The following is a 4,371-nucleotide window of genomic DNA, read 5'->3' as shown; positions in this document are numbered from 1 at the left end:
AAGGGGGCTCCAACCTGCTGCCCTGGACCCGCTGTCCTGGCACGCAGCTGGGAAAGGCTGCTGGTCTGATGGTGTGGGCTTGCCACAAGAGTCCACGTGGTAAAAGGGATGCCAACGATTTGGAAAGACTTGTCCCTTGGTCCCACCTGCCACTGCTGTCTTGCTGATGGCTCAAGTGCTCCCTTCTGTGGCATGGGTTATCTGCAATGCTCTTGGTAGAAAGATATGCCTCCTTCTACTTTTCTTAAAAAAACAATTGCTTTCATTCAGAGGTGAGATTCAAGTACCTGGGGCAAAAATAGCAATACCAGTGTCGACTGGCTCAGCAGGCTGCCAGCTGTGCTAGACTTGCTCTTTGCTCCATCAGGGATAAAGTCTCCCTATGCCATTATCCCAGTACTGGGCTGCTCACAGCCTGTGGCCCTTGCTCTTGGTCTGCAGCACCCCTTGGTATCGCATTTCTTTGCCTCTTCATTTCTGAACTACCAAGAGATATCTTGGTCCCTTCTGACTAAGGATAGGCGAAGCAGGGGCCAGGAGGACCTTACAAGTGTCCCAGCCTCAACCACTCTCATTGTCTCTTGCAAGTCACTCTGGTCCCTGAGCCTGGCCAATGCCAACAGTCTCCCTCCCCTGAGCAACATCAACCTAACTCAAAACCACGTATAAGAAATCCTTTATGGGCTGGTGCCTGTGCCTCTCCCTTCCCCACCTCCCCCTGCTCCAGCCTCTGTGCTGTTGGAGCCATGGGGCACTGCCCCCCTCCCCATTTGCACCCGTTCTGAAAGCGGAGAATGAGTTGCAGAAAGCGAAGAGGCTGTCCCCAAGAGAACCTGTGCAATTTTCCAGCCTCAGCTTTCCCTGGCTGGTGGTGGTGAGGGGCAGCTGGCATTGGCAGGCTGCTGCCGGCTGCCTGGCAGGCTCTCCCGGTCAGCCTGCCAGGCTTTTCAGGGCTCACTCGTGCTTTCCAGGGGCTGGAAGTGCAGAGCAGGAGACAGGCTGCCTTGGCAGCCTCACTGTTTCCAAACATTGAAAGGCAGGGAGAGAAAAGTCTGCTTCTCCCAGCTCACCAAAGCCACCACCGTGGACGCTGGCCAAGCCCTCCTAAAAATAACTGTGGCGCTACCGGACACGCGTGCTTCTTGGGGACAAAGGGGGACAATACACCCTGGGGCAGCAGGGATGGAGTGGGTGGGAGGAAAAACTTGGGGCTTTTTCTCCATCCCCACTCTCAACAAATAAAGCCGCCTGTGTTGTCTCAGCAGTGCTAGTCAATAGCGACCAGGGACGTCTCTCTCTGTTTGTTTTCTCAAGCAAGATACAACCAGTACGGCTCAGAATAGCTGCAAACTGCCTCTTCCCAGCTGGGAGTGCCTTGCTCCCTGTTGTGCTCATGTGTGTGAAAGAGAGCGTGGCAGGCGTTGTGGTGTGGGTGACCCTGGCCCAGTCCTGCAGTTGCCTGAAGCCAAGATGTCCCCCACTTCCACCTCCACGTCCACCTCAATGAAGTGTGAGCTCTGCTGGGCTGGGACTGCTTGTCGCTCCAGCAGGTGCGATCCTGACCAGCCCACTCAGACGAGATTGCAACACTTAATTATTAAGCAGACTGAAGAGTAAATGAAAAGTGTGTGACTTGCATGGGAGCGACTGTGGCCACGAAAGAATGTGTCTTGCTAGGTATGCTGCCCAGCTTCAACACAGCATCCTAGGGGTAGATGCAAATACATGCTGCTTTTAATCCACAAGCCCCTGGGCAACCACACTGATGCCTCCAGATGGGCATGGGACACAACAAGTCCTTCCCACACTCCTATGTCTACTCTTGGTACAGACAGCGAGTCAAACTCTAAAAGCAACTTCTGGGCTCCCCTCCAAGTGCAAGCAGATGCATTTAGCATAATGCAGATATACTGTGCCTGTAAAGATACCTGCCATGTGTTTCTGCTTGAAACAGGAGAAGTGAGAGGAGATGTAAAACCAGATGTGTGATCTGAGGCAGCCTCTTCCTTCCTGCTGTGGCCAAGACATCTCCCAGTCCCAGATGAAGGGTCAGCACAGACATAACATCCAAGTTCTCCTCTTGGCAGGATGGTGAGAGTATCTGGAAAAGCAAAGCCATATTTTACCAGCAGGAAAAGGCAAAGTCCTGAACACGCTGAGTGTTTCCAGGGGCTGCAAGAGGCTTCACCACCAGCTCAGGATGTCTATGAAGCTGTAACACACCTTCTCTTCAGCCTGCACCCTCGCTAAGTGTTTCTTGGTGGGAGAAAGCTGATCACAACCAAGAGCCAAACAACAATCTTTCCAAAGTCTGATGGATCTGCTGGGATGCCTTGCAGAAAAATGGCCAAGGTATAAGGAAGAGGTTGGGTGTTTCTCATCCCTGCAGACAAGGCTTCTTTTCTTTCAATCGAGCAAAACCGATGCAAGTTTGCCAAATGTTTCAGGTGACCCAAATTTTTGGGGTTTGGCACAAAAAAAATCTACCATGACAAAACAATGTTTCAGCTGAAACAATTTGCCCTGCTCTAAATTTGGGGTTTTTTTTGGTGGTTTTGGATTTTTTTTGTGGGAGGAAGAGAAGAGCATTTTAAAAGGGTTTGGCACAGTGAATCTCAGTCTCAGCAGATACATATTTGTTTGTTTATTTACAATCAGAACAATCTGAACCTGTTGGCAGATGTAACTGAGTTAAGGCGTGAACACAAATTTAGAAAACAATATGACACATCATTTGTAAGAAAGGCTTGGAGGCAAAATCCAAATAATCTATATAATAAATCCTTCAGGACATTGTTGCAGAACATTTGTCACCTCAGAAAATATCAGGGTCACTTGCTTACATGCCCACACCTACTTTTGAGGCATTCCTTTGGACATTTGTGCTTGCAAACGTCAATATATAAATTAAGGCAAACACTATTTGGCGTTTGTTCTGCTCCCGAGGTATTTCAAGGAGTATTTGCCAGATCTGTGAGAAACTGCTAAGTGCTGAAGCTCCAGTGAATGATGTTTTAATTTGGTCTGAGGGCTTGAAAGAACATCTTGAAAGACTTAGACAAGTCTTAAAGAGAGTATGAGAAAGAAACTTAAAACCAAACTATAAAAAAACCCCGCCAACCCTATATCTGATGTAATAAGTTATTTAAATGAGGCAAAAATTGAGCAAAGATGGTTTAATTGGTAATGCGGATAAAATGTTGAAATGTTCAGCTCTGCAAAACAGAGTGGATCTGTGACAATTTATGGAGACGATAAGCTGGTTTTGACAAAATTAATTCCAAATGCTCAGGGAGGGTCTGATTTTGCAAGGTGGTGAGCATTTATTTTTTTCCCCTCATCCAGAACAACACTTTAACACATGCTGGGTCGTGCTGATTTGGCTTGCTTGCTACACAACACGGCATTTAGAGAAAGCATGCCAGCCAGAGGAAAGATCATCACTTGATCCTGTAACCAGGACCCAGAGGAGTCCTTCGGGGAGTCCTCATTTCACTCACCCCTCCACCTTCGCTTGATAGCTATAAAATAGGAACAGGTTTTCTGTCTTTTTTGTTTTCACAGCAGCTTTGTGAAATGAACATCTGCCTGTGAGGAGGTTTGTCGGGATGCCGTGAGAGAGGAATTATCAGCCAGGACCATGCAGGATGCAGAACAGAGATGGCAAAGCTGTACAGGAGCTGCTGCCATGGTGGGAACCAGGCACACCATGCACTTGGGGCTCAGTTGCTGGATGAGCGTGCAGAGCATTGGAATCCAAGAGGAAAAGTGAATTCAGAAACCCAGGCTGAGACCAGGCTTAGTGCTGCAGCCCTTCCCAAGCTGAGCCATCGCAGCCTCCCCAGAGATGAGGCGTGCCTGGTACAGACCACATTAACACATCGCGCATCCCATTGCCTCCTCCTCCTCCTCCTCCTCCCATGTTCAGAGCTGGGATGGCTCACGTCCTGTCAAAGTCCCTAAAGTTTACTTTTCACATAGAAATGTGTGCACATACATATGATTGCTACGAAGAAAAACAACTTTCAAGAATGAGCCTGCAGAAAAGGGGAACAAACCCAAATCCCCATTCCTGCACTTCTAGTGCAGGCACGTACCAGCGCAAGACAGTGTTTAAGAGCAGACAAGGTCTGGCTAACAGGAGCGACTCCTCCCTCGACCCAGGTTTTTCTGAGCTTGTTTTCCTCCAGGCAGCACATCACAAAGCCATCTTCTCCCTCTCACCCCTCCTCCCCAGCCCAGGTTGTAAAATAACGAGTTTCTTGTTATTCTTGTTATTGCTGAATGGCAGAGGTCTGGAGCCCTGTGAAGAGAAGGGGGCAGCCTAATTAGGGAAACGAGAGCCATCCTTAATGAGCACTCCTGACTAGG

The sequence above is a fragment of the Patagioenas fasciata genome, chromosome 1 (assembly GCF_037038585.1).
Source record: "Patagioenas fasciata isolate bPatFas1 chromosome 1, bPatFas1.hap1, whole genome shotgun sequence".
NCBI lineage: Eukaryota > Metazoa > Chordata > Aves > Columbiformes > Columbidae > Patagioenas > Patagioenas fasciata.
This window is presented reverse-complemented; position numbering follows the sequence as displayed.